The sequence below is a fragment of the Bufo bufo genome, chromosome 3, assembly GCF_905171765.1.
Source record: "Bufo bufo chromosome 3, aBufBuf1.1, whole genome shotgun sequence".
NCBI classification, from domain to species: Eukaryota; Metazoa; Chordata; class Amphibia; order Anura; family Bufonidae; genus Bufo; species Bufo bufo.
The window spans coordinates 502,564,707-502,589,643 of NC_053391.1; positions in this window are offsets into that span (position 1 = coordinate 502,564,707).

Here is a 24,937-nt window from a genome sequence, read left to right on the forward strand (position 1 = left end):
TGTCCCCCAAACATATGAGTTTCAGAATGGCCTGCTGACGTTTACCCCGGGCTGTGCTGAAGTTGGTAGTGAAGGTGTGTGGCTGACTGGATAAGCAGGTGGAAGAAGAGGAGGAGGAAGCCGAGTAGGAGGAGGAGGCTACAGGAGGCAAAGAATGATGCCCTGCGATCCTTGTCGGCGGAAGGACGTGCGCCAAACAGCTCTCCGCCTGGGGCCCAGACGCCACTACATTTACCCAGTGTGCAGTTAGGGAGATATTGCGTCCCTGGCCGTGTTTACTGGTCCACGTATCTGTGGTTAGTTGGACCTTGCCACAGATGGCGTTCCGCAGTGCACACTTGATTTTATCGGATACTTGGTTGTGCAGGGAAGGCACGGCTCTCTTGGAGAAGTAGTGGCGGCTGGGAACAACATACTGTGGGACAGCAAGCGACATGAGCTGTTTGAAGCTGTCTGTGTCCACCAGCCTGAATGACAGCATTTCATAGGCCAGTAGTTTAGAAATGCTGGCATTCAGCGCCAGGGATCGAGGGTGGCTAGGTGGGAATTTACGCTTTCTCTCAAATGTTTGTGAGATGGAGAGATGAACGCTGCCGTGTGACATGGTTGAGATGCTTGGTGACGGAGTTGGTGGTGTTGGTGGTACATCCTCTGTTTGCTGGGCGGCAGGTGCCAACGTTCCTCCAGAGGCGGAGGAAGAGGCCGAGGCAGCAGCAGAAGAGGTAGCAGGGGGAGCCTGAGTGAGTTCCTTGTTTTTAAGATGTTTACTCCACTGCAGTTCATGCTTTGCATGCAGGTGCCTGGTCATGCAGGTTGTGTTAAGGTTCAGAACGTTAATGCCTCGCTTCAGGCTCTGATGGCACAGCATGCAAACCACTCGGGTCTTGTCGTCAGCACATTGTTTGAAGAACTGCCACGCCAGGGAACTCCTTGAAGCTGCCTTTGGGGTGCTCGGTCCCAGATGGCGGTGGCCAGTAGCAGGCGGACTCTCTTGGCGGCGGGTGTTCTGCTTTTGCCCACTGCTCCCTCTTTTGCTACGCTGTTGGCTCGGTCTCACCACTGCCTCTTCCTCCGAACTCTGAAAGTCAGTGGCACGAACTTCATTCCATGTGGGGTCTAGGACCTCATCGTCCCCTGCATCGTCTTCCACCCAGTCTTCCTCCCTGACCTCCTGTTCAGTCTGCACACTGCAGAAAGACACAGCAGTTGGCACCTGTGTTTCATCATCAGAGAGGTGCTGAGGTGGTATTCCCATGTCCTCATCATCAGGAAATCATAAGTGGTTGTGCGTCAGTGCATTCTATGTCTTCCACCGCTGGGGAAGGGCTAGGTGGATGCCCTTGGGAAACCCTGTCAGCAGAGTCTTCAAACAGCATAAGAGACTGCTGCATAAGTTAAGGCTCAGACAGTTTCCCTGATATGCATGGGGGTGATGTGACAGACTGATGGGCTTGGTTTTCAGGCGCCATCTGTGCGCTTTCTGCAGAAGACTGGGTGGGAGATAATGTGAACGTGCTGGATCCGTTTGTTACCGTTTACCACAATAAGAAAAAAATTATTTGGCCCAATGTATTGAATTCAAATTCAGGCCTTTTTTTACAGGCACCTAACACTATCTGGCTATCTATTTAGGTACCGTATTACACTTATACAGGCACAGCAGTAACCACAGATTTAGCTGAATATAAATTGTAGGCCTAGTATTTAGGCGGTGGATGACAGGTATACGTTTACGGACAGAATTAGACTTGGAGATGCACGGTAGCGTTTGAAGTTATTGCGAATGACCCTATCCGCACCTTCAATCTAATATACCCTTTTATGGATAGATTTAAACTTGGCCTGATACAGCAGAAACCACTGATTTAGGGAATTGCTAAGTTGGGAATTGTATTTCAACCCAGAACAAAAACTGTGCTTTGGCGGACACTAAATAACTTTACCAGCCACAGCAGTAAACACAGATTTAGCTGAATATAAATTGTAGGCCTATTATTTAGGCGCTGGATGACAGGTATACGTTTACGGACAGAATTAGACTTGGAGATGCACGGTAGCGTTTGAAGTTATTGAAAATGACCCTATCTGCACCTTCAATCTAATATACCCTTTTATGGATAGATTTAAACTTGGCCTGGTACAGCAGAAACCACTGATTTAGGGAATTGCTAAGTTGGGAATTGTTTTTCAACCCAGAACAAAAACTGTGCTTTGGCGGACACTAAATAAATTGACCAGCCACAGCAGTAACCACAGATTTAGCTGAATATAAATTGTAGGCCTATTATTTAGGCGCTGGATGACAGGTATACGTTTACGGACAGAATTAGACTTGGAGATGCACGGTATCGTTTGAAGTTATTGAGAATGACCCTATCAGCACCTTAGCTGAGTATAAATTGTAGGCCTAAATATACCCTTTTATGGATAGATTTAAACTTGGCCTGCTACAGCAGAAACCACTGATTTAGGGAATTGCTAATTTGGGAATTGTATTTCAACCCAGAAAAAAATATATCCTTTGCCAGACAGCAGACAGTATTACAATTGGCTAGCCACAGCTGAAACACCAGATTTAGGGTACTGCTATTTTGGCAATTGTATTTCACCCCTCAATAAAATAGCAAGCACAGTCAAGCCCCTGATGTAGGATATAGCAAAAAAAAAAACACACTATTGATGGTTAAATGTACTTGGTGGCAGCTTGTGCTGGCGCACCACAAGACACAAAATGGCCGCCGATCACCCCAGAAAAAAGTGACAGAAAAACGCTCTGGGCAGCCTTAAAACAGTGAGCAATTAAATAGCAGAGGTTGAATAATACACAGCTGTACATCGATCACTTCAGTAATTGTTTTTGAAGACTAAATCACTTCCTAATCTCGCCCTAACAGCAGCAGCTGCATCCTATCCCTACACTGATCAGAGCAGAGTGACGTGCGGCGCTACGTGACTCCAGCTTAAATAGAGGCTGGGTCACATGCTGCACTGGCCAATCACAGCCATGCCAATAGTAGGCATGGCTGTGATGGCCTCTTGTGGCAAGTAGTATGACGCTTGTTGATTGGCTGCTTTGCAGCCTTTCAAAAAGCGCCAAGAAAGCACCGAACCCAGACTTTTACGAAAATGCAGTTCGGGTTCGCTCATCCCTAATCCTGATTTACAATGTAAGTCAACGGGGACAGATCCATTTTCACTGACACAATATGGTGCAATTGAAAACGGATCCGCCTCCCATTTGATAATGGTGTTTTTGCCAGTCAATTTTTCATTATTTTTTTAGAAAAAAAATGGTACTTGGATAGAGTCTAATAAAATAATGGATGACATCATGGAGAAAAATGACCACATAGGACCACATTTTCATTCCCACCACATGAGCTTGTTCGAGGTCTGACACAGCTGGTATTGACACAATGAAATGCCCTGAACAAAAAATAATAATTTTGTTCATGGTAATGCAAACAGATCCGTTCTGAACAGATACAAGCGTTTGCATTATAGGTGCGGATCCGTTGGTGCAGATACCAGAAGGATCCGAACCTAACGCAGGTGTGAAAGTAGCCTTATTTGTACCTGGGCTAATTACTAAAAAAAGTGAAATTTCACAGCCGTTTTTAATTGCTCAATTCAGGGCAATACCAGCTGTGTCAGACCTCGAACAAGCTCATGTGGTGGGCATAGGCGTGCGCACGGGGTGTGCCGGGTGTGCCTGGGCACACCCTAATCACACCCCTGTGCTCCTGCACTGCCTCCTGCACTAGCCTCTTGATGAGCCCCGGCCGCACAGCTTCAATGACATCTTAGATTCTGACATCTGCTCGACTGATGAGTACGACTGCTCCTGTGCTCCGTGGCCCGGCGGCCGGTCACGTAACGTCACTCACTCCGACGTCACGCGCCTGCTCCGCCTGCTTCATTAATAAAGTGGGAGGAGCAGGAGCGTGCGGCGTGACGGAGTGGGTGACGTCACATTACGCTGCCGCCGGCCTGGTTTGAATGTTTGAGAGCCTGCCAGCCCGCCTGCCCGGCCGCCTGCGCGCCCAAGGTGCTGGAGTCCCAGTAAGTTAGTAATAGAGATAGTAGTACAACTTGGTAAAAGTTGTGGGTGACTCACTGTCAAGGACATTGTTATGGGGGGGAATCTGTGGATGATGACACATATATAGCACAAGAAGATGCTGCTATATATGTGTCATCCACAGATCCCCCCTAGCCCCCCATAACAGTGTCATCCACAGATCCCCCCGAGATATATGTGTTAGCTTCCACACAGATGCCCTTATAACAGTGCCATCCACAGATATCCTATTAATAGACTCTTAAGGGGATATCTGTGGATGATACTGTTATGGGGGGGGCGAATCTGTGGACGATACTGTTATGGGGGGATCTGTGAATGATACTGTTATGGGGGGGATCTGTGGATGACAATGTTATGGGGGGTCTGTGGATGATACTGTTAAGGGGGTGGGATCTGTGGATGACGCACTGTTAATAACAGTGCGTCATCTACAGATGCCCCCATAACAGTGCATCATCCACAGATGCCCCCATAACAGTGTCATCCACAGATGCCCCCATAACAGTGCATCATCCACAGATGCCCCCATAACAGTGCATCATCCACCGATGCCCCCATAACAGTGCATCATCCACAGATGCCCCCATAACAGTGCATCATCCACAGATGCCCCCATAACAGTGTCATCCACAGATGCCCCCATAACAGTGCATCATCCACAGATGCCCCCATAACAGTGCATCATCCACAGATGCCCCCATAACAGTGTCATCCACAGATCCCCCCCCATAAGTGTGTCATCCACAGATCCCCCCATAAGTGTGTCATCCACAGATCCCCCCCATAACAGTGTGTCATCCACAGATCCCCCCCATAACAGTGTGTCATCCACAGATCCCCCCCATAACAGTGTGTCATCCACAGATCCCCCCCATAACAGTGTGTCATCCACAGATCCCCCATAACAGTGTGTCATCCACAGATCCCCCATAACAGTGTGTCATCCACAGATCCCCCATAACAATGTGTCATCCACAGATCCCCCATAACAGTGTGTCATCCACAGATCCCCCATAACAGTGTGTCATCCACAGATCCCCCATAACAGTGTGTCATCCACAGATCCCCCATAAGTGTCATCCACAGATCCCCCATAAGTGTCATCCACAGATCCCCCATAAGTGTCATCCACAGATCCCCCATAAGTGTCATCCACAGATCCCCCATAAGTGTCATCCACAGATCCCCCATAAGTGTCATCCACAGATCCCCCATAAGTGTCATCCACAGATCCCCCATAAGTGTCATCCACAGATCCCCCATAAGTGTCATCCACAGATCCCCCATAAGTGTCATCCACAGATCCCCCATAAGTGTCATCCACAGATCCCCCATAAGTGTCATCCACAGATCCCCCATAACAATGTCATCCACAGATCTCCCATAACAGTGCACCTGCACACTATGGAGAGACTGAAAAGAGGGGAAGATCCGTGGAAGCAAGCAGAGGACAGCACAGCAGACGACTGAATAGCTTTTTTTGTAAGTAAATTATTTTATTATAGTGCTGAAACTGCTTTAAACTCTAAAGAAAAGTTTTGGAGAGTGTTTCTCTCTTTCTCAGGTCTAAAGCAATACCGAGGAAGAAAGGAAAACTCTTGAAAGCTTGTCTTTTAAGTATTAGGATAGTACAATAAAAAGGTATCCCTGCATACCGCAATACTCTCCTATTTTGTAATCTTTTTTATATATACTTATTTTGCTTTTTTCAGTAGTATAATTAAGTGGTGAAAATTATTAGTGCCCCCCCCATTTTCACTGTGATATCTTATGTGCCCCCCTATATATTGTTCCTAGAGTCGCCAATGCGCAGAGTCACGGCAACGCTAGGGTTAGGCCCGGCCTGTGTGTGTGTATGTATATAATATATACAGATATATATATACACTCACCTAAAGAATTATTAGGAACACCTGTTCTATTTCTCATTAATGCAATTATCTAGTCAACCAATCACATGGCAGTTGCTTCAATGCATTTAGGGGGGTGGTCCTGGTCAAGACAATCTCCTGAACTCCAAACTAAATGTCAGAATGGGAAAGAAAGGTGATTTAAGCAATTTTGAGCGTGGCATGGTTGTTGGTGCCAGACGGGCCGGTCTGAGTATTTCACAATCTGCTCAGTTACTGGGATTTTCGCGCCCAACCATTTCTAGGGTCTACAAAGAATGGTGTGAAAAGGGAAAAACATCCAGTATGCGGCAGTCCTGTGGGCAAAAATGCCTTGTGGATGCTAGAGGTCAGAGGAGAATGGGCCGACTGATTCAAGCTGATAGAAGAGCAACGTTGACTGAAATAACCACTCGTTAAAACCGAGGTATGCAGCAAAGCATTTGTGAAGCCACAACACGCACAACCTTGAGGCGGATGGGCTACAACAGCAGAAGACCCCACCGGGTACCACTCATCTCCACTACAAATAGGAAAAAGAGGCTACAATTTGCACGAGCTCACCAAAATTGGACTGTTGAAGACTGGAAAAATGTTGCCTGGTCTGATGAGTCTCGATTTCTGTTGAGACATTCAAATGGTAGAGTCCGAATTTGGCGTCAACAGAATGAGAACATGTATCCATCCTCTGATGGCTACTACCAGCAGGATAATGCACCATGTCACAAAGCTCGAATCATTTCAAATTGGTTTCTTGAACATGACAATGAGTTCATTGTACTAAAATGGCCCCCACAGTCACCAGATCTCAACCCAATAGAGCATCTTTGGGATGTGGTGGAACGGGAGCTTCGTGCCCTGGATGTGCATCCCTCAAATCTCCATCAACTGCAAGATGCTATCCTATCAATATGGGCCAACATTTCTAAAGAATGCTATCAGCACCTTGTTGAATCAATGCCACGTAGAATTAAGGCAGTTCTGAAGGCAAAAGGGTGTCCAACACCGTATTAGTATGGTGTTCCTAATAATTCTTTAGGTGAGTGTATATATATACATACATACACAAGTGCGCGGGGTGTGTGTTTGTACTTTAGGGTGCACACCCTAATGCAATAGGCTGCGCACGCCTATGGTGGTGGGAATGAAAATGTGGTCCTATGTGGTCATTTTTCTCCATGATGTCATCCGTTATTTTATTAGACTCTATCCAAGTACCATTTTTTTTCTAAAAAATTTATGAAAAATTGACCGGCAAAAACACCATTATCAAAGTTGTATACCTCACCTAGCAGACATTTTATTAGACTCTGTCCAAGTGCCAATTTTTAAAAAAAAGTTATGAAAATTGTTTAAAAAAACTGTATGTTCCTGACTGAAAACTGGCCCAGATGTAATAATGTGCCTGTGGCGAACCACAAATCTGTCTAAAAGATACCTCAGGTCATTTGTACTTATGACTAGCTATTTGAACAAAAAAAATTAAAATAGTCTTGTTTTCCAAACATTTTTCACAATTTTAATGCATTTCCACATCTTTACCATAAATTAATTCTCATCTATAGTATGCGAACTTCTGGCCAATTTATATGGATATGCACTGTAAATGGACTATCATTCTCCTGAACATGCTGTATACTGTTCACTTACCCTATGGAGTTTTGACAGGCAGAACAGTAGCTGAAACTGGTCCAGATTACTTTTTTCATACTGTCTTGTCCAGCTTCCAGTGTACTGTCATAGGGTATTCAGCACAGCAGTGGCATCATCACATCCAAGCAGACAAAATTGTGGCATGGATCCCTGAGGATTTTCACATACCTCCAGCTGAAGTCAATGAATGCATCTGTCATTGCTAAGGGAGGCTATTTTTATCACCATCCCAATCATGCCACTGCTGGTGTCTGCCTGCCATCATGTTCTGTACTAAATAGTTTCTGCCACCGCAGATGCTACTCCCCCTACTGCCACTAAAATTAGTCTCACATAGCTGCACATCTACTGCCATTCCACTACTACTACTAACCCTTCACAGCCACACAGTTACTGCCTTGTCTGGTAGTTTCCATGCTTTGCTGCTACTGCTCCCTCTACTACTGCTTCCACTATTATCCCTACACAGATCACTCCTTCCACATCCACATTGTACTACTGCTGCTTCCAAAAACAGGAAGCATTTTTGGACACTTGTTCAGAACAAGCTACTGCTTCTTTTGATACTCATATATGAGAAAAAATATCTGAGGAGACCTCAAAGTGTCAGGGAGCCTGAGGAGACTTCAAAGTGTCATATATAAATTTTCAGGCCAATTGGAGCACTTTTGATTCAGTTACAATCAATTCGGAACCTAATTAAATTTTTTGTAAGAATCAGACCCAAATGAGTTTCAAGAAATTCCCTTATCTCTATTATACTTGTATCTAAATCTTTACATTCTTTATGTCTGGATTCTGTATTAGAAAAAAAATAAGATTTCCACTTCCCTGTACAGAATATAGTTTTGTGTCCTATTCTCAATTTTATTTTATTGTTTTAGCAATTTAGCAATCAAAATATTAAAAATACTAAACAAAAAAGTTACAATTTTTGCAAACATTTGATTTTAATGGATATATATATATATATATATATATATATATATATATATATATAAATAATAATATCAAAATAAATTGGCTTTTATCAAATTCTGAATACTTGGTGAGAGAGACTTCCATTTGGATTTACATTTTTTCCTATTTAAAGGTTATTATTTAAGATTGATAACTGTGAACTTTCATCTCAATTCATAGCACAAAGTGAATGCATTGGTTCAGTAAGTGAACAACCCCAGCAAATTGTTCTCCAATTTTATTGATTCATTCCTCTTTTCATTTACAGAATACTTCCGAACTGAGCTGTTGTTTTCTGAATTGATTTTGCTGTGTCAGCCTCATTGAGGCCTAGATGTTTTTTTGGCTTTCATGTGAATGAGCAATTTCCTAGTTAGACACACTGGATTTAGATTTGGGTCAATGAAAGCTTTACTGTGTCCTTTCTCTCTCTTCACATTGCTCACAAAGGATAATTAAATTCCATTCAACCTTTTACTGGCCACTGTGGAATCTTTAGTAATGCAATTCTATCTTGGTCGAGGAGACAGCAAGCCATTGGCCAGAACACAAATAAGAATTCACTTTTTCCCATGCATAAAACTTTCTAGTTTTAACACCACTGGGGTTGCATGTAGATTTCTTTCACTATTCATTCTCTCCAGCAAATGACACACGATTTAGTCTAATCCTATTCAGTTATACATAGTTACTTCATTTCAGCTGGTAATACAGTAAATGTTTTAGGAAATGAGAAATAACATATTACTTGAAAAATGTAAATTATTAATGACAATTATTGTCTTAACCCCAATAACATGCATTTATTGGTAATAATTACTGTGTTACTTAATAAGTAATTGGACAACTAAACTGTGATTTTTTTGTTGTTGTTGTAATTTTTGTTTTTTTGGTGGGCATAAAGCTAGAGGGGAGAGAGAGAGAGAGAGAGAGAGAGAAAGGGAGAGAGAGACCAGTAAGCTACTCTGGGTTTCTTGGCAATATATAGCATTGTCTGGGGGGTACTCTTTCTCATTACAGAGCACCTAGTATGCCTATGTGTGCAGAGTATCATAGTCCAGGCAATGCCCTTCAGCATTATGTGAAGATTCAAGCACAGCAAAAGATTAAAATCTTATTATGAAAATGCAATGATTTAACAATTTGAGGCAGCCTCCAAAAACGTAGTGGGAACATTTTTTTTGTGGATAATAGATGTATGAAACACAAGGACATATGAGTAAATAAACATGCTAGAGATGATCAAATCAGTTCAATCAGTTTGGAATTTATTCAGAGTTTTTTTTAACTAGAGATGAGCAAACTTCAAATTTGTTTCGGGTATGATTTGTCAAAGTTTTTGAAAAGTTCAATTCAGACCCAAATCAATTCTGGACTAATCAAAGATTTGGATCTGAAATGACGTGATGTGACTTCTTTGAAGTTCTATCAGGCACACATAACATAAATGCAAGTCACTTCGAAGCTACAACTCTTCCAGCATGTTTTTCTGAAGGATGCATTCATTATTACCTGGGGAAAGAGAGGCATTATAGAACATGGCCATGTCCCATTTGGCCTTTGAATAAATCAAGTATTATTTTGGAAAGAAAAGGAAAATACATCTGGAGATGTAAGAGCAGGGTAAATTCTAATATATTATAAATCTTAGACTGCAGTTTGTGGTAAGAGAAGGACACAAAAAATCGATCCTCATACAAATTACCTATAGCTAAAATACCTGGAAGTTCCCAGACAAAAGTAAGTCAAAACTAAACTTTGAAAGATAAAATTAAGATCATGAGGGAACGACTTAGGTGAGATAATGATCTGTAATAGCATCATGTTTATAAGTAACTTTAATACTAGCAGGATTAGGCAACGGTAGCTGAGCATCACTTGTAGACAACTCTAGTAGTGATATTAGTATAGGTTTTCATACAAAAGCTTTAATTAGGACCCAAAGATTTAGTTGTAATGATAACCACAAGAGATGAGTGAATTTCTCAAAAATTCGATTCAGCCGCTTTGTCGAATTTGGTTCGATCCAAAATAATTTGTGGCAAATCACGTAAAAAAATTGCTATTTCTTGGCTGCAGAGAGTCTTTATAGTGGTGTAGAACACTCTGCCTTGCAGTACTACGCATAGGGAGTCTGCTGTGGTAGTGAAACAATACTGTGAGTCAGTATGACATGACAGGCGTCGCTCTTAGAATCACTGCACACTTGAGTTATTTGGTCAGTTTTGGCCCCATAACTGCCCAAATAAGTAAAGTGTGAACTCAGCCTTACAGGTCAATGTTAGCGCCAGGTATAAAGAATCGTGCAGAGGCCCAAGATCCTACTTGCAGATGAGTGGAAGACTTCAGGAACCGCTTGACAACCAGATTGAACACGTGTGCCATGCAGGGCACATGGCTCAGCCCTCCTTTGTCACAGCACCGACACCATGTTCTTGTCATGGTCTTACCTTCTTGCTGTTCTCCTTCGTTTGACATGTGCTGGCGGCCATCTTGGTTTCTGGGTTTCTTGTAGCCTCCCACCCTGCGGCTCCTCCTTCCCACTGGGAGGAGCTGGATGCCTAGCTCATATATATAGGAGGTCTGTGGCTTCAGTTCCTTGCTTGGTCCTCCTGTGTTCACATGCTTCTAGACTGCTGCTGCTTCTGGTTCCTGATCCTGGTTTCGTCCGACTACCCTGCTGGTTCCTGATCCTGGTTTCGTCCGACTACCCTGCTGGTTCCTGATCCTGGCTTCGTCTGACTACCCTGCTGGTTCCTGATCCTGGCTTCGTCTGACTACCCTTCTGGTTCCTGACCTCTGGCTTCGCAAAGACTCTGCTTCGGTTTCGCCATCCGTTTGGACTTTTGCTTTACAGCTTTATTTTCAATAAAGCCTTCTTATTTTCACTTATCCCTTGTTGTACGTCTGGTTCATGGTTCCGTGACATTAGGACCAAGCCATGAATTCTGACGGTACAGGGCCATCCTCGCTACCCACGCTGGTTGCCAGACTTGATCAGCAGGATCACCTGTTGGGTCGGTTCGCTGTGGCGTTGCAAACCCTGCTTGAACGCACGGCTCATTTCGCTCCCGTTGCCGATGGGTCGGTTGTCGCTCCTGGGCCCGCTCCTACTGCCGCTCCGGTTGTTGCGCCAGAGTCTACTCCGACACCTGTTGTTGCACCTGCGGTGTTTCGGGGTATGACCGGTTCTGCCCCTCTTCCACAGCGCTTTGGGGGAGAGCCAACTCAGTGCCGAGGTTTCCTTAACCAGGTGGGCATTTATTTCGAGTTGCTGCCACATGCCTTTCCCACTGAGAGATCAAAGGTGGGCTTCTTGATCTCGCTGCTCTCGGACAAGGCCTTGGCCTGGGCCAGCCCTTTATGGGAGAACAACAATCCGGTGGTTGCCGAGTTTTCCGGTTTTGTTGCTTCTCTTCGGAAGGTATTCGATGTGCCGGCTCGTGCTGCCTCTGCTGCGAAGCTCCTTATGTCCATCAGACAGGGTTCACGATCCGTAGCTGAATACGCCATTGAGTTTCGTACCCTGGCAGCAGAGGTGGGCTGGAATAATGAGGCTCTGGTCGCTGCTTTCTCTCATGGTCTCTCGGATGCCTTGAAGGATGAGGTTGCAGCTAAGGACCTACCAGTGGAGCTCGAGTCTCTTATTTCTTTCCTGATTTTGATTGACACCAGACTCAGGGAGAGACCTTCCTTTAAGGAGAGCCTGCGGAGGTTTTCTAACAGATTGGCGCCTACGTTTGTTGTCCCACCCGTGCCTCCCTCTCCTCCCACGCCTCCTGTGGATGACTTGTCTGGGGGTGAACCCATGCAGCTGGGGTTTGCTCGCCTGTCCGAGGGGGAGAGGGTACTCCGGAGACGCGAGGGCCGATGCATGTACTGTGGTCTCGGTGGGCATTTTCGGTTGGCATGTCCGAACCGTCCGGGAAACGCTCGCACCTGAGATCCTGTCGGGGGCAGATCTTGGGTGGAGTCTCCTCGTCCCCGGTTTCCCGTGTTGACAAACCACTGATAACTGTTGTCCTCTCCTGGGTCGGGGGCTCGGTGACGACCCAGGCGTTGGTGGACTCTGGTGCTGGTGGTTTGTTCATTGATAATGTGTTCGCTGCCGCCAATTCCATTCCTCTGCAGGCTCGAGGTTCCCCACTGGCTCTTGAGGCGATAGACGGCAGACCCCTTCTGCCGCCACACGTGACTCATGAGACCCTTCCAGTGGGGATAGCCATTGGTGCCGTTCACAGAGAGTCGGTCTGCCTCCAGGTTATTTCGTCTCCACACTACTCGGTGGTCTTGGGGTACCCCTGGCTCCGGAAGCATAATCCGACTTTCGATTGGAGATCGGCCGAGATCCTCTCATGGTCACCGCAGTGTGGGGCTAGTTGCATCCATGGGTCTGTCAAGTTGCTGTGTACTTCCTCAGACTCTCTGTTGCCTCCTGAATACGAGGAGTACCGGGATGTATTCGATAAGGTGCGCGCGGTTGCCCTACCTCCGCACCGCCCATACGATTGTGCCATAGAGTTACAATCTGGTGCCGTTCCTCCTCGTGGCAAAGTCTATCCACTGTCGGTAGCGGAGAATGAGGCCATGGAGGAGTACGTGAGGGAGGCGCTTTCACGCGGACACATTCGCAAATCCTCGTCCCCGGCAGGGGCTGGATTTTTCTTTGTGAAAAAGAAGGGCGGTGAGTTGAGGCCTTGCATCGATTACAGGGGTCTCAATCGCATCACGATCAAGAACGCTTACCCGATACCCTTGATTTCCGAGCTGTTCGATCGCCTTAAAGGGGCCACGGTCTCTACCAAACTCGACCTGAGGGCGGCATATAACCTGGTAAGGATCAAGGCGGGCGATGAGTGGAAAACCGCGTTTAACACCAGGACCGGTCATTATGAATCCTTGGTTATGCCCTTTGGGTTGTGCAATGCGCCCACAGTCTTTCAGGAATTCATCAACGATGTTTTCCGTGACCTGTTGCAGCAGTGTGTGGTGGTCTATTTGGATGACATCTTGGTATATTCTGAATCCATGGAGGCCCACATTCTGGATGTCAGACGAGTGTTGCAACGGTTACGAGAGAACAAGCTGTTCGGTAAGCTTGAGAAATGCGAATTTCACCGATCCCAGGTAACCTTCTTAGGTTACATCATTTCCGCTGAGGGGTTCTCCATGGATCCTGAGAAGGTTTCGGCTGTCTTACAGTGGCCCCAGCCCAGTGGTCTTCGTTCCCTGCAGCGCTTTTTGGGCTTCGCCAATTATTATCGGAAGTTCATCAGGGACTTTTCCATGCTAGCCAAGCCTCTCACGGATCTGACCAGGAAGGGCAGTAATTCCCAGGTCTGGCCGCTCGAGGCCATCCGAGCTTTTGAGGCTCTAAAGTCCGCCTTTGTGACGGCTCCGATTCTGTCGCATCCCAACCCTGGGTTGCCCTTTGTCCTCGAGGTGGACGCGTCTGAGACGGGAGTAGGCGCCCTTCTGTCTCAGCGTAGAACACCAGAGGGTCCTCTGCTTCCTTGTGGGTTTTACTCCCGGAAACTGTCTTCCGCGGAGTGCAACTATCAGATTGGTGACAGGGAGTTATTGGCCATCGTGCAGGCCCTTAAAGAATGGAGGCACTTGCTCGAGGGTTCGGTGGTTCCGGTCCTCATCCTGACGGACCACAAGAATCTGACCTACCTTTCTGAGGCCAAGAGATTGACACCACGTCAGGCCAGATGGGCTCTGTTCTTGTCACGTTTTAATTACGTGGTCTCCTACCTACCTGGTTCCAAGAACATCAGGGCGGATGCCTTATCACGGCAGTACTCCGAGCTGTCCAGGGAGGAGTCGATTCCGACTTCGGTCATACCTCCGAATCAGATCTTGGCCGCCATTCGCACCAGCCTGACCTCTCCCCTGGGTGAGCAGATTTTGGCGGCTCAATCTGGTGCTCCCTCTGGGAGACCCAACGGCAGATGTTTTGTGCCTGAGGAGTTGCGCACTCGGTTGTTGCGAACCTACCATAACTCCAAGACCGCGGGGCATCCTGGAAAGAATCAGCTGTCCTGGGCTGTTTCACGTCTGTTCTGGTGGCCTTCCCTACGTTCCGACATCGCCGCATATGTAGCGGCATGCTCCGTTTGTGCCCAGAGTAAGTCCCCTCGGCACCTTCCGTTGGGCCTTCTGCAACCCATAGCCACCGGGGAGCGCCCATGGTCACACCTGGGGATGGATTTCATTGTGGACCTCCCTGCATCCCGAGGCCATACGGTCATTCTCATGATTGTGGATCGGTTTTCCAAAATGTGCCACTGTGTTCCTCTCAAGAAGTTACCCTCTGCACAAGAGTTGGCCACGATTTTTGCCAGGGAGGTCTTCCGGTTGCACGGTTTGCCCAAGGAGATTGTGTCGGATCGGGGGAGTCAGTTTGTGTCCAGGTTCTGGCGCGCCTTTTGCTCCCAGTTGGGGATTCATCTCTCCTTCTCCTCGGCCTACCACCCTCAGTCCAATGGGGCCGCAGAACGATCCAATCAGGCCTTGGAGCAATTCCTTCGTTGCTATGTCTCCGATCACCAAGACAATTGGGTTGACCTCCTGCCTTGGGCTGAGTTTGCCAGGAACACGGCGGTGAACTCTTCCTCTGGGACGTCTCCCTTCATGGCCAATTATGGGTTCCAACCTGCCGTGTTACCGGAGGTATTCTCTCCCCAGGATATTCCGGCTGTGGAGGATCACCTTTCCGTCCTACGTGCTTCTTGGGTACTGATCCAGAAGTCCCTTGAGGTCTCTGCGCAGCGCCAGAGACTCCAGGCTGATCGCAGACGAGCGCCTGCTCCTTCCTACCAGGTCGGAGACCGTGTATGGTTGTCCACCCGCAACCTCAACCTTCGAGTGCCCACTCCCAAGCTGGCGCCTCGCTTTGTTGGTCCCTTCCGAGTGCTTCGCAGGGTAAACCCGGTAGCCTATGCCCTTGCGCTTCCTCCTGGCATGCGGATCTCCAACGTGTTTCATGTCTCCCTGTTGAAGCCACTGGTGTGTAATCGTTTCACTTCCTCGGTTCCTCGGCCTCGTCCGGTCCAAGTGGGTAATCGTGAGGAGTATGAGGTGAGCAATATCCTGGACTCACGCCTGGTCCGTGGTCGGGTGCAGTTTTTGGTCCATTGGCGTGGTTATGGTCCAGAGGAGCGTTCCTGGGTTCCCTCCGCAGATGTCCATGCTCCTGCCTTGCTCCGAGCCTTCCACGCACGCTTCCCTCAGAAACCGTTCTTTACTCCGCGGAGGAGGGGCCCTTGAGGGGGAGGTACTGTCATGGTCTTACCTTCTTGCTGTTCTCCTTCGTTTGACATGTGCTGGCGGCCATCTTGGTTTCTGGGTTTCTTGTAGCCTCCCACCCTGCGGCTCCTCCTTCCCACTGGGAGGAGCTGGATGCCTAGCTCATATATATAGGAGGTCTGTGGCTTCAGTTCCTTGCTTGGTCCTCCTGTGTTCACATGCTTCTAGACTGCTGCTGCTTCTGGTTCCTGATCCTGGTTTCGTCCGACTACCCTGCTGGTTCCTGATCCTGGTTTCGTCCGACTACCCTGCTGGTTCCTGATCCTGGCTTCGTCTGACTACCCTGCTGGTTCCTGATCCTGGCTTCGTCTGACTACCCTTCTGGTTCCTGACCTCTGGCTTCGCAAAGACTCTGCTTCGGTTTCGCCATCCGTTTGGACTTTTGCTTTACAGCTTTATTTTCAATAAAGCCTTCTTATTTTCACTTATCCCTTGTTGTACGTCTGGTTCATGGTTCCGTGACAGTTCTTCCCGTTGTCGGTCACCATGGTTCCGATTTTGAGTTGTTGCGGAGAAAGCCAGGGTTCGATTTCTTGATGATGGACACAGAGCAGTTCCTCCTTCATGTTACTTCATTCGCCCAGGCAAACGAGGTGTAGAACAGCGTGACACCACCGTGCCCTGCACATGTGGTATGCTGGAGGGGCACTGTGAATTGTCCCTGCAGTGGAGGCTGAGGATACGGTGGAGGATGAGGAGGCAGAGGCGGACAGTGTCGCAGGAACAAATGCGTGAGAACGTGGAAGCAGAAGCGGCATCACCTGGGCAAGTTGCTGGTGTGGCTGTGCAGGAACCACATTCATCCAGTGGTCCATAAAGGACATATATTTTCAATGATCGTAGTTATATCTCCACACGTTGGCGCTGCCATGCACTTTGGCAGATACTGACAGGCTCAAGGACTGGCCCACTTTCTGTTTTACATACGTGTGCGGGGTTGGTACTGTACTTTTTTGGCTTGGGACTCTCCACCTTGGCTCGGCACAAGCCATCAGTTCTCTGAAAGATGCAGAGTCCACCACTTTGAAAGGGACGAGCTGCAGTACCAGCAACTTGGCCAGGAGCACATTCAGATTGAGTGCACACATACTGTTGTCTTTTGGCAATTGCTTAATTTGATCAATTGCTGACGGAATGACTAACAAGGATTAGGAGGAGGAGCAGGAGTATCAGGTCCAGCAGATGATGGGAAGGATAGACAACTCCCTTTGGCTGAGGTGGTGGAGCCTTGACTGCCTGAAATCGGGAACGTGCCACTGAGTAATGCAGCGGTTTTTGCAGAAGGCTGGACCAGCACATTGGAGCCATGGTTCTCCCAGGCCACTTTATGGTAATGCTGCATATGTTGACACAGGACATTGATGCCAACATTGGCACCCTGGCCACTCTTCACCTTCTGCCCATAGATTTTACAAATGGCCTTGTTCACCTCCTCCGGCGGCTTAACAAAACACTGACGAGTGTGATTTTACCCCCAACAGTCCTCACTGACTGACTGCTACCGCTGCTGCTTCCATCAACCCCTGCACCACTACTTTACGGGCAGGTAGGCCACTGCGAAGTGGGTGGTCTACCCCCGGCACGTTTGGCTCCCGACCTCCCACTGCTGCCACCCTTCCAACTCCTGACCACGCTAGTGACTTTCTGACTTCGCCGCTGCCTCACGGGCAAGCTGCCACACTCTTCTCCCGATGATGATAAGGCCCCTTATTCACCCGGCTCCCAAGTGCCATCAGCTACATCCTCATCATCATTGAGTACTCTGCGCGGCACTGATGTCCTCCTCAACGATCTCTGGGTCAGGAGACTGACCGCTCGCAACACCATCTCCGATGCCACTCTCCTCATCACTACTTGCCCACCTAGCGGAGGAAGCAGCGGATTTCTCCTCCACATCATGGTTGGCCAGTAGCTGCTGACTGTCCTCTAGTAGTTCGTCCTCGCTGTATAGTGGAGCTGAGCCTACAGCATATAATGCTTGTCTGGCTAAGGGAACAGAATAGGACAGAGGCAGGTTGATGACAGGTGAGGGCACAGGGACTGCTCCTGTGCCATGCCAAATAAGGTTTGTGTCTTTTGAACCCAGTCTTGGCTGCGGGTGTCTTATGTCACTTGGGACGAAGTGGATGACCGAGTCAACCATTCAATAACCGCTTGGTTGCTGGTAAAGACACGACCGCTAGATGACACCGGGAGCACAGGCCTCTCGCTGTGACCCCTGCTGCCATGCCCCCTTACTCTGCTGTGACCTCTGCCTGAGCCAGAAATATTTAGGCATCTGCCTCTCCCTTATGCAGAGCCTGGCACTTCTCTGTCTGACATACTGTTAGATCAAATAAATAAATAAAAAAGAAATTAAAACACCCCAAAAAAGTCTGTAATTTTCTCACTTTACCACACAACGGCTAATAAACCCTTTTTTCCCCACTAATACACGCCATAAAAGGCTTTAGAACATATAACTGCACCGCTGAACGGCAAATAGGCCTTTACTTTTTCCACTTATACACACCACAAAAGGCTTTAGAACATATACGGTAACTGCACCCCAGAACAGTTGTGTTGATCTAGCACAAAAGTGCTCGGGTGCTCTGGCTGAACACATATAATGGAAGTCAATGTAAGAACCCGAGCATTTAACCAGGCACCCCCTGCTCTGAAGAGGGGAGGGTGCCTGATTCATATGAAAAGGTCAGAAAATGATATAAACACCACCTAAATGGTTCGGGAACAGCATGGGGAGGATGTCTGGATGCATCTTGGACTCCCAGATCACTGCTGGGAATGATGTTGTCCGAGTAGTATGCCACTTTTACAGACTGACAATAATACGCACCAAACCGAAGATAAAATCGATTTTAGAGGAAAAATTGTTAGGAAACATTCTTTCCTGTAATAAAATTACAAGGAAACTGTATATCATATAAAGGAGGGCCTCATTCACATTGTGGTACAATTGTTCAGGTAGTGGGACTCCTACATTCATAAAGCCTATGCACTAAGTGAAAGGGCTGCCATAAATTACAAGGAACCGGCACTCCAATACACCCTTTGTTACACATAAAGGAGGGCATCAAAGACAGCATTGAAAAATGATAATTGATGGCCTGCTGGTGACCCTCAAAAACATTTGGAGCAAGTTCCTGCTGATCTGACCATCTAAAACATTATGGACGAGGGCCTGCTGCCGCTTTAGTGACTCTAGATAACCTAGGGCCAATCGCACGTCCCTGTCCATTCAGATGCCTGCCTTATCAACTTTTGATGTTATTTTCAGCGCAAACCATGGTGACCACGGGTAACGGGGGAATCATGGTTTGATTCCGGAGAGTGAGCCTGAGAAACAGCTACGGCTACCACATCTAAGCAAGGCAGCATGCGTGCAAATTACCAGTGGGGTTCCACAGGAATCTGTACTGGGACCGATTTTGTTTAATATCTTCATAAGTGATATTGCAAAAGGCCTCGCTGGTAAGGTTTGTCTTTTTGCTGATGACACAAAGATATGTAACAGGGTTGATGTTCCTGGAGGGAAACGCCAAATGGAAAAGGATTTAGGAAAACTAGAAGAATGGTCAGAACTCTGGAAACTGAAATTTAATGTGGATAAGTGCAAGATAATGCACCTGGGGCGTAAAAACCCAAGGGCAGAATATAGAATATTTGACACAGTCCTGACCTCAGTATCTGAGGAAAGGGATTTAGGAGTAATTATTTCAGAAGACTTAAAGGTGGGAAGACAATGTAATAGAGCAGCACGAAATGCCAGCAGAATGCTTGGATGTATAGGGAGAGGTATAAGCAGTAGAAAGAGTGAAGTGCTTATGCCGCTGTACAGAACACTGGTGAGACCTCACTTGGAGTATTGTGCGCAGTACTGGAGGCCATATCTCCAGAAGGATATAGATACTCTAGAGAGAGTTCAGAGAAGAGCTACTAAACTAGTACATGGATTGCAGGATAAAACTTACCAGGAAAGGTTAAAGGACCTTAATATGTATAGCTTGGAAGAAAGAAGAGACAGAGGGGATATGATAGAAACTTTTAAATACATAAAGGGAATCAACTCGGTAAAGGAAGAGAGCATATTTAAAAGAAGAAAAACTACCACAAGAGGACACAGTTTTAAATTAGAGGGGCAAAGGTTTAAAAGTAATATAAGGAAGTATTACTTTACTGAGAGAGTAGTGGATGCATGGAATAGCCTTCCTGCAGAAGTGGTAGCTGCAAATACAGTGAAGGGGTTTAAGCATGCATGGGATAGGCATAAGGCCATCCTTCATATAAGATAGGGCCGGGGGCTATCCATAGTATTCAGTATATTGGGCAGACTAGATGGGCCAAATGGTTCTTATCTGCCGACACATTCTATGTTTCTATGTTTCTATGTTTCTATTAGGTATAACTAGGTGAGGGCCTGCAGGTGAGCTGACCCTGTAAAAGATTTTAGGTGAGGGCCTGCTGGTGAGCTGACCCTGTAGAAGATTGTAGGTGAAGGCCTGCTGGTGAGCTGACCCTGTAAAACATTATATGCTGGGGCCTGTTGGTAAGCTGACCATCTAAAAAATTATATGCGAGGGCCTGCTGGTGAGCTGACCCTGTAAAAACATTGTAGGTGAGGGCCTGCTGGTGAGCTGACCGTATAAAACATATGCGAAGGGCATATATTCGAGGGCGCATTATATGCGACAAATAAGCATGTGTTGATATGATGGAAGAGGAGAAAGAGGATGAGAAAAGGAAGATTCAACCATATACCCTTGTTTGTGGTGGAAGGGGCACATGGAATACAATGTATTCAGTACATTATAAACAACACCTTTAAAGTACCTTTATGTTCATTAGTAGAGTTGAGCGAACACCTGGATGTTCGGCCGAACTCCCCGGAAATGTTCAGGTTCGGGATCCGAACCCGACCGGAACTTCGTCCCGAACCCGAACCCCATTGAAGTCAATGGGGACCCAAACTTTTCGGCACTAAAAAGGCTGTAAAACAGCCCAGGAAAGAGCTAGAGGGCTGCAAAAGGCAGCAACATGTAGGTAAATCCACTGCAAACAAATGTGGATAGGGAAATTAATTAAAAAAAAATAATAATAAATAAAAATTAACCAATATCAATTGGACAGAGGTCCCATAGCAGAGAATCGGGCTTCACGTCAGCAGAGAATCAGTCTCTTCATCCCATAGCAGAGAATCTGGCTTCATGTCAACAGAGAATCAGTCTCTTCATGCCATAGCAGAGAATCTGGCTTCATGTCAGCAGAGAATCAGTCTTCATGTCATAGCAGAGAATCAGGCTTCACGTCACCCACCACTGGAACAGGCCACTGTCACATATTTAGGCCCCGGCACCCAGACAGAGGAGAAAGGTCCCGTAACAGAGAATCTGGCTTCATGTCAGCACAGAATCAGTCTTCATGTCATAGCAGAGAATCAGGCTTCACGTCACCCACCACTGGAACAGGCCACTGTCACATATTTAGGCCCAGGCACCCAGGCAGAGGAGAGAGGTCCCATAACAGAGATTCAGGCTTCATGTCAGCAGAGAATCAGTCTTCATGTCATAGCAGAGAATCAGGCTTCACGTCACCCACCACTGGAACAGGCCACTGTCGCACATTTAGGCCCAGGCACCCAGGCAGAGGAGAGAGGTCCCGTAACAGAGATTCAGGCTTCATGTCAGCAGAGAATCAGTCTTCATGTCATAGCAGAGAATCAGGCTTCACGTCACCCACCACTGGAACAGGCCACTGTCACATATTTAGGCCCCGGCACCCAGACAGAGGAGAGAGGTCCCGTAACAGAGATTCAGGCTTCATGTCAGCACAGAATCAGTCTTCATGTCATAGCAGAGAATCAGGCTTCACGTCACCCACCACTGGAACAGGCCACTGTCACATATTTAGGCCCAGGCACCCAGGCAGAGGAGAGAGGTCCCATAACAGAGATTCAGGCTTCATGTCAGCAGAGAATCAGTCTTCATGTCATAGCAGAGAATCAGGCTTCACGTCACCCACCACTGGAACAGGCCACTGTCACACATTTAGGCCCAGGCACCCAGGCAGAGGAGAGAGGTCCCGTAACAGAGATTCAGGCTTCATGTCAGCACAGAATCAGTCTTCATGTCATAGCAGAGAATCAGGCTTCACGTCACCCACCACTAGAACAGGCCACTGTCACATATTTAGGCCCCGGCACCCAGACAGAGGAGAGGTTCATTCAACTTTGGGTTGCCCCGCAATATAATGGTAAAATGAAAATAAAAATAGGATTGAATGAGGAAGTGCCCTGGAGTACAATAATATATTATTAAGGGGAGGTAATTAATGTCTAATCAGCACAAGGGATGGACAGGTCCTGTGGGATCCATGCCTTTTATGAACGTCAGCTTGTCCACATTGGCTGTAGACAGGCGGCTGCGTTTGTCTGTAATGACGCCCCCTGCCGTGCTGAATACACGTTCAGAAAAAACGCTGGCCGCCGAACAGGCCAGCACCTCCAAGGCATAAAAGGCTAGCTCTGGCCACGTGGACAATTTGGAGACCCAGAAGTTGAATGGGGCCGAACCATCAGTCAGTACGTGGAGGGGTGTGCACAGGTACTGTTCCACCATGTTAGTAAAATGTTGCCTTCTGCTAAAACGTTCCGTATCAGGTGGTGGTGCAGTTAGCTGTAGTCCGCACACGGTAAAATGTGGGCAACTCTGCTGTCGTTGCGCAGGCACTGCAGCATGTAGTCGCTCATGTGTGCCAGGCTGCCCAGAGTTAAGGACAAGCTGTCCTCTGTGTGAGGCGTATCGTCATCGTCCTGTGTTTCCCCCCAGCCACGCAGCAGTGATGGGCCCGAGCTGCTTTGGGTGCCACCCCGCTGTGAACATGCTTCATCCTCATCCTCCTCCACCTCCTCCTCATCCTCGTCCTCTTCGTCCTCCAGTAGTGGGCCCTGTCTGGCCACATTTGTACCTGGCCTCTGGTGTTGCAAAAAACCTCCCTCTGAGTCACTTCGAAGAGACTGGCCTGAAAGTGCTAAAAATGACCCCTCTTCCTCCTCTTCCTCCTGGGCCACCTCCTCTTCCATCATCGCCCTAAGTGTTTTCTCAAGGAGACATAGAAGTGGTATTGTAACGCTGATAACGGCGTCATCGCCACTGGCCATGTTGGTGGAGTACTCAAAACAGCGCAACAGGGCACACATGTCTCGCATGGAGGCCCAGTCATTGGTGGTGAAGTGGTGCTGTTCCGCAGTGCGACTGACCCGTGCGTGCAGCAGCTGAAACTCCACTATGGCCTGCTGCTGCTCGCACAGTCTGTCCAGCATGTGCAAGGTGGAGTTCCACCTGGTGGGCACATCGCATATGAGGCGGTGAGCGGGAAGGCCGATGTTACGCTGTAGCGCAGACAGGCGTGCAGCAGCAGGGTGTGAACGCCGGAAGCGCGAACAGACGGCCCGCACTTTATGCAGCAGCTCTGACATGTCGGGGTAGTTGCGAATGAACTTCTGCACCACCAAATTCAGCACTTGCGCCAGGCAAGGGATGTGCGTCAAACCGGCTAGTCCCAGAGCTGCAACGAGATTTCGCCCATTATCGCACACCACCAGGCCGGGCTTGAGGCTCACCGGCAGCAACCACTCGTCGGTCTGTTGTTCTATACCCCGCCACAACTCCTGTGCGGTGTGGGGCCTGTCCCTCAAACATATGAGTTTCAGAACGGCCTGCTGACGTTTACCCCGGGCTGTGCTGAAGTTGGTGGTGAAGGTGTGTGGCTGACTGGATGAGCAGGTGGAAGAAGAGGAGGAGGAAGCTGAGTAGGAGGAGGAGGAGACAGGAGGCAAAGAATGTTGCCCTGCGATCCTTGGCGGCGGAAGGACGTGCGCCAAACAGCTCTCCGCCTGGGGCCCAGCCAACACTACATTTACCCAGTGTGCAGTTAGGGAGATATAGCGTCCCTGGCCGTGCTTACTGGTCCACGTATCTGTGGTTAGGTGGACCTTGCCACAGATGGCGTTGCGCAGTGCACACTTGACTTTAGCGGACACTTGGTTGTGCAGGGAAGGCACGGCTCTCTTGGAGAAGTAGTGGCGGCTGGGAACAACATACTGTGGGACAGCAAGCGACATGAGCTGTTTGAAGCTGTCTGTGTCCACCAGCCTAAATGACAGCATTTCATAGGCCAGTAGTTTAGAAATGCTGGCATTCAGGGCCAGGGATCAAGGGTGGCTAGGTGGGAATTTACGCTTTCTCTCAAATGTTTGTGAGATGGAGAGCTGAACGCTGCCGTGTGACATGGTTGAGATGCTTGGTGACGCAGGTGGTGGTGTTGGTGGTACATCCCATGTTTGCTGGGCGGCAGGTGCCAACGTTCCTCCATAGGCGGAGGAAGAGGCCGAGGCGGCGGCAGCAGCAGAAGAGGCCGAGGCGGCAGCAGCAGAAGAGGTAGCAGGGGGAGCCTGAGTGACTTCTTTGTTTTTAAGGTGTTTACTCCACTGCAGTTCATGCTTTGCATGCAGGTGCCTGGTCATGCAGGTTGTGCTAAGGTTCAGAATGTTAATGCCTCGCTTCAGGCTCTGATGGCACAGCGTGCAAACCACTCGGGTCTTGTCGTCAGCACATTGTTTAAAGAAGTGCCATACCAGGGAACTCCTTGAAGCTGCCTTTGGGGTGCTCGGTCCCAGATGGCGGCGGTCAGTAGCAGGCGGAGTCTCTTGGCGGCGGGTTTTCTGATTTTGCCCACTGCTCCCTCTTTTGCTACGCTGTTGGCTCGGTCTCACCACTGCCTCTTCCTCCGAACTCTGAAAGTCAGTGGCACGACCTTCATTCCATGTGGGGTCTAGGACCTCATCGTCCCCTGCATCGTCTTCCATCCAGTCTTGATCCCTGACCTCCTGTTCAGTCTGCACACTGCAGAAAGACGCAGCAGTTGGCACCTGTGTTTCGTCATCATCAGAGACGTGCTGAGGTGGTATTTCCATGTCCTCATCATCAGGAAACATAAGTGGTTGTGCGTTAGTGCATTCTATCTCTTCCACTTCTGGGGAAGG